The 6,782-nt window shown below is 34.8% G+C and overlaps 1 pseudogene; it reads left to right on the top strand.

Moving 5' to 3' along the window:
- Window positions 1–5,203: 5,203 nt before the first annotated feature.
- On the top strand, window positions 5,204–5,836 carry LOC132010219 (jupiter microtubule associated homolog 1-like; annotated as a pseudogene).
- The last annotated feature ends 946 nt before the right edge of the window (window positions 5,837–6,782 follow it).

Genomic DNA, 6,782 nt, shown 5'->3' with positions numbered 1-6,782 from the left:
TCTGTTCTCTACATGCATGTTTTGTGGGTCAGTTAGAGATATGGATAGGCAGATTTGGGGATTCCTTTCTCTAGTTCTCTTCTCTTCTGGAATTCCTACATGGTTTCCTGGCTCTACTTTTCTCATTCTCTAGCCTGAAATATGGCAAGGTTTTTCAGGAAGTCCACCAGCACCATCCTCACTCTTGTGGATGCTGTGAAGATAGCAATAATTTCTAGTTCAAAAGTTATAGAAGAGAGAACTTACCTGACAGCCCTCATTTCAATTCTCCCAGTGTGTACTCCTCACCACATCTACCCTCCATTATTCACATACCCAAATGGACAAAGCAACAGCCTAGACTCTTTTCAGATTTTTCCACTAAGTCTTTTTTGTACATGGTTTTGCATGTCAGAAACTCATAAGACAATGTTATATTTTTAGTTTTTCAATAATTATATGTTTCATAAATTAAGATTAAAAAGCAAATATAAGTACTTTTGTATTTACTCAGTTCAGGGCCAACTACATAATTGGTAACACCAAGATAAAATGAAAATGTGGAGCTATTTTAAAAATACAGGAAAAAATCTTTTCCTTTTACCATAATCTCTGTCTCCTAACTTGTTGTGGTGGTTTTTATTTACTATTTAATGTGAGCTCTCCCTATCTCAAGAATATTCACAAGGTGAGTGGAAACCTTCACAGACTGCAGACCATCTCCCACTCAACTCAGTGTGCAGGTCACATGCACCTGATCCTAAACCTTTTTACACCTGGAGCCAAGGCTGTGCTAAAGACAGAAATCAGTGATTTCTGGGTGGTGTGGGTAGACAACTGAGAACCCATCTTATAGCAGTGTTGGAAATGGGACCATGTGGGAGCTGAGGCTTCAAGCTCCCAGTTGCTTCACATGCTTCATTATCCTTCAGACATCACAGACAAAAGAAAAATTCAAAGTTAAAATTATTAGAAAATTCAAGAAGGTGACTACAGAGTATTTATTGACAAGCATCGGGCCTCCTTCTGAGCTATAAAACTTCATTTGGTCTTATGTCCATGAATTTAGCCTCTATCCAGATATTTTCCATTTCTAATGTTCTTCATTCTTTCTTGAGGAACTATTTTCCCTTCATTCTGAAGAGCTTCCTTTAGAATTCATTATTGTGCAGGATGGCTGGCAACAGATTTTGTTGCTTGCTTGCAAAGATCTCTGCTTATTCTTCCATGCCTCTGTGAACTCCCTACCAGAGTCCAACTACTTCACTCCACTCCTTGGGAGTTTCAGATAGTTAATTTTTGCACTATGTCTAGGTCATTAGTAATTTTCTACAGAGAAAAGTGTTCTAGAACATTTAGTCTGTCATTCCTGAAAGTGGCACTTGATAATTTTTTATTATTTGGTTCAATTTTCTAGGTGACTCAGTAAAAACAGTTATATGAATTAGATGGCTTTCCATCCTCAGAATCTGAAGACTTTGAAAAACAACAGAAATATTGCAATAATTGTTTTCTTTCCACAGAATAATGATTGTTTCCTTTCTCTCTTTTTTTCTTTGTTTTCTACTATAGAACACTTCCTGCATATTCTCGGTCACCTTTTGGTCAAGACTGGACATATTTTTAGAAACTATGGAAACTATGTGGTCTAAGCCTGGTTAATTAAATTTCTCCAACTTCCCAACTATATCCTTTGATTAAGAGACTGTTAAATAACCCAAACTGAGGCAACTGTACAGAAAAAAACCTTTTTTTTCCTACCAGGATCAAGAGTTGAAAAAATCATATTTCTCTGCGACTAACATTTGGTAAGGGACTACCTGAGAATGTCGGCAAAGAAATAAAGCTATATATGAATTAAAAGACAAACTTCACTTACTGAATGACAAAGTCCGTGATTTGAACCTCTACTATAGCTGTGCCAAAGCCAACATCATGGCTGAAGCTTCCCAAATATATAAACCAAAAATTCACTTTGTTTTGGATAGAGACATTTAGATTTTATCACTTATAACAAAATGAACTCTGACTAATGATTTTTGTCACTAAGAATGAATATACAAAATTATATCTCAAGCTAAGAAATGAAACTAAGGCACTTTCAAGGTGTATCTTTTTTTAAAGAATTATTTCTCCTACTACTTACCATAAAATAAAATTTAAAAATACAGTCCTAAAAAAGTTATTTCTTACATACATATTTTAATGGAGTGATACTATATAAGCTAATTATTTATCTAAAATATGGTAGACGTTTTATAGTAGATGTTTTTCTAATGACAAATCTGATAAAGATTTTGGTATCCCCAACTTCTATAATCATAGATCAGGCATCCATTCTGTAAGAACCAGTAGTAATAGTTTAGGTGAAATATTTTGATTCTATAGATTCATAGGTATAATGATGTAGTGTTATATATTTATACAGTATTATTAAATTGTTAAATACTAATATAAATACTAATAAATTGTTAATATACTAATAAAGTACAAGCATGTCTTATTTGATACTCTAAAGTTATTCTTTACAGAAAACTATATATATAGGCCCTTAGAGAAATAGTAGATTCCCTTGTCTTAATAAACAATGTAAAACTATTTCTCACTGATAAACAGAACATAAGATGAGTAGAATCTCTTTTAACTACTATTTAAAAATTTGTGTGTGATGTCAACTAAGGGTCTGATTTTAATTTTGATCTTACCTCTTATATTTTTTTATTGTCTAGTAAGCAAAGTTTAATGATTTTCATTCTAGAATTAAAGGCTAAATTATACCTTTCCCATGGCATGCAATTTTTCTAGATGAACATTAGTTAATAATTCTTAAGTTCTGTAATACATTGTTTAAAAAGCACAATACTTAGCATGCTGTGACATTGTGCATTAAGCACATAAATTGGCAGACTAACTGAAAAAGTACGTGTTGCCATAGGAATGTTGACTCATCCATGCAGCAAACAAAGTACTGCATATTAAAATGTATATTCTTTTAATAAGTGAACCGAAAGTTTAACTTTCTTTTGGAGCTCAGCAGACTGTGCCTTACACCTAACTTTCCTGTTGTCTTAAATCAAAACAAAGAAAACGTAAGAACAGGAAAAAAATTCAACAAACTAGAAATAAAGGGAAATTTCTTCAACATGATATAGATCATTATGGAAAACCCACAGCTAACATCATATAAATGGAGAATGACTGAATACTTTACCCTAACATTAGGATCAAGACAAAGATACCTGCTCTCACCACTTCTATTAGACATTGTGCTGATGGTCCTAGCCAAGGAAATTATGCAAGAAAAAGAAATAAAGGCATTCAGTTTGGAAAAGTAAAAATAAAGTGATTTCTACTTGCAAATGATATAATCTTTTATATAGAAAATCCTAAAGCACACACACACAACTAGAAATGATAATGAAATCGGCAAAGCTGAAGAATACAAGATCACATAGATATCAATTGTATTTCCATATTTGAGCAAAGAATAATCTGGAAACAAAATTAACAGAATAGTTCCAATTACAGTAGCACCAAAAAGATTAAAATTCTTAGGAATAAATTTAACAGAAGAAATATAAAGCTATATGAAAACTATAAAACACTGTTGAAAGAATTGAAAGTGGACCAAAATCAATGGAAAGACTTCCCATTTTCAGGGGCAGGAAGAATTACTATTGTTAAGATGACAATACCTTCTAAATTGAGATACCACTTTACACCTCCGGAATGCCTATCACCATAAAAAGGAACAATAACAAGTGTTGATGACCATATGGAGAAATTGGAATCCTCATACATCGATGGTGAGAATGCATAATATTGTAGCAGTCTTGGAAAACATTTTAGACGTTCTTGAAAATGTTAACTATGGAGTTACCATATGATCTAGTAGCTCCACTCTTAGATTTGTACCCAGAAGAATTGAAAACATATGTCCACCAGAAAATTTATGTACAAATGTTTTTCATTATAGTCAAAATAGTGGGAATAAGTGTTCATAAACTGATGAATGTATACACAAAATGCAAAATATCCATACAATGGAATATTATTCAGCCATAAAATATAAATGAAGTACTCATACATGCTACAGCATGGATCAAACTTGAAAATATATGAAGTGTATGAAGCCTTGCAAAAAAAGGTATATAATATATATACCTATATATAATAGGATTCCTTTTATCTGAAATATCCTGGATAGGGAATTCCATAGAGACAGAGAGTAAATTAGTGGTTTCTAGCAGCTGGAAGCAGGGCCTAGGGAGGATGACTGCTAATGGGTATAGAATCTCTTTTGGGGATTCCAAAATCGTTCTAGAATTAGATAGTGGTGTTGGATGCACAACATTGTTAATGCCATTAAAAAACACTGAAATACATATTTTAAAAGGATGAATTTTATGGCATATGAATTATGCCTCAATAAAGTTATTATCAAAAAAAAAAAAAAACAGGAAAAAATAGTAGGATGAAAGAATCTCATCCTGATCTGGACATTACGTAAGTATTAAGTAGAGTAATTTTTAAATGAGGATTCTTTCTCTAGATATCTGAAAGTAAATACACCTTCTTCATGGTTGAGGTAGAGACTGCTGACTGTTCACCAAACTCATTTCCTTCTTTTTTAGACAAAGAATCAAATTATTGCTTGTGACCAGCGGCGTAGTCCTGACCAGTTATGGAAAGAAAAGTACTGACATACACATCTTCCCATTCTGGCCAAATAAACCTCTCGTGCTTTTTCCTATTAGCTTAATACAATGTCACCTAGCATTCACTATATAAAGAAAAACCAATAGTTGAACATTTAGATGTTGAGTTTATAATTTAACTTCTTAGAAAAAAACTTTTCAATTTTCTTGCTTGCAGTAATTGGTAATAATACAGACTTTTCTTTTACTTCAATTGCGTGAATAAAAGAAATTACCAAAACTCTAATGTGAAAATACTTGAAGCACATTTTGCAATACGTTTCTTCTTAAATCATTCTCTCAAAATTTAAAGATTTTTATGTTTCGTTTCATAAGTTCAACCTATAAAAAACAAAGAAAAATTGCTACAGCTAATTCCTTCATATAATTTTCAAAATTACTTTTCAATATTTTAATTACTTAAAATTACTCTGGAATTATTCCTCAAAAATAAAGTGCCTTGGCGGAAGCTCCTGCAGCGGTCACGGGTGGTGGGGTGGGGAGCAATTCTGTGCTCCTCCGACCCGACCCTTTCAGCGCTCTGCTCCCGCTCCAGCCTACCTCACTCCTCGCCACCATGACCACCACCACCACCTTCAAGGGAGTCAATCCCAACAGCAGGAACGGCTCCCGGGTATTGCGGCCTCCAGGCGGTGGATCCAATTTTTCATTAGGTTTTGATGAACCAAAAGAACAGCCTGTGAGGAGGAACAAAGGGGCATCGAGCATCTTTGGGACAGCTGACGAAAATCCTCCTTCATGGGCCAAGTCGGCAGGTGCCAAGTCTAGTGGTGGCAAATAGGACTCTGAGTCATCTGGACCCCAGAGAAGGAACTCTTCTGAAGCATATGCTGGAGACTTCTTAGATCTGAAGGGAGAAGGCGACATTCATGAAAACATGGACACAGACTTGCAGGCCAGCCTGGGGCAGAGTGAGGAGAAGCCTGTGCCTGCTGCCCCTGTGCCCAGCCCAGGCTCCGGCCCCAGTGCGGTCCCGAAGAAATTCCCCTGGCGGCAAGTCCAGCCTCGTCCTGGGTTAGCTCCGATTCTCTTGAACCCTGTCGTTTTGTTTGTTTTTGTTTTCTCCATGCTTGTGAACTGCACAACTTGAGCCTGACTGTACATCTTTTGGATTTGTTCCATTAAAAAAGAAGCACTTAAATAAATAAATAAATAAATAAAGTGCCTTATTGTAATAGAAAATCATACTTCAAATTTGAGAGGAAATATTTTACTCAAATTTCTGTAATGCATACTCAATTGAGTACTGAACAATTAACCCAAATTACGCATCATTTTATAAAAATTGTGGTCCATTTGCTTATTTCTTGTCAACTATTTAGAATGGCTATTATGAATCAATGGGGTAATATTTTGCAGTCCCAAATAAGAATACAACATTTTAAGAGTGAAGAAACTTGACATGACCATTTCAATACAGCTTTATATAGCCACCTGAAAGACACAAAATTATTGCTTTTGACAATTACAATGTGTATGCATTAAACTCCCCCGAGCTGCATCCTATCCATGGCTCCTTCTTTTAACCATAATTCCTAAGGTTGAGACTTGTGTATTGATTTAGAATTGTGTTCAGCCTTGGGCTGATAAGTAGGAATGGGATAAGGATGTTATTTATTCATGGTACTTGGCAATAAAAATGTCAAAACTCTAGTGGTCCAAACACGTCCATTAACTAGGAAGTTCTACTTTCAAACATATCTCCAAACAGACTACTTTTTTATCACCTGTCTGCACCACTCTTGCTTCCATAATTTCTTGCCTGACCACTGTAAAAGCATCATACAATAAGTCAACATAGAACATCCTCTAAAAACATAAATTAATTCCAGTCTCTCTAATACTCAAAGCATCCATTGACTCAATAAACATAAAAATGTCTAAACTCTGATCCCAAGGCTTCAGTGATTACGCGATAAGGCCACTGGCTCCATCGCTGATTGTTCCCGCATGGCTCTTTTCCTTCTTTGTTTTATAAAAGCCCCATCGTCCCCCTCTCTGTTTCTCTTCTTTCCTTTTATTTCTTTTTTACCTGCTTTATTGAAGCATACATTACACACCCCCAAATCCACCAATATTAAGTGT

The sequence above is a fragment of the Mustela nigripes genome, chromosome 2, assembly GCF_022355385.1.
Source record: "Mustela nigripes isolate SB6536 chromosome 2, MUSNIG.SB6536, whole genome shotgun sequence".
Lineage (NCBI taxonomy): Eukaryota > Metazoa > Chordata > Mammalia > Carnivora > Mustelidae > Mustela > Mustela nigripes.
This window is presented reverse-complemented; position numbering and strand designations above follow the sequence as displayed.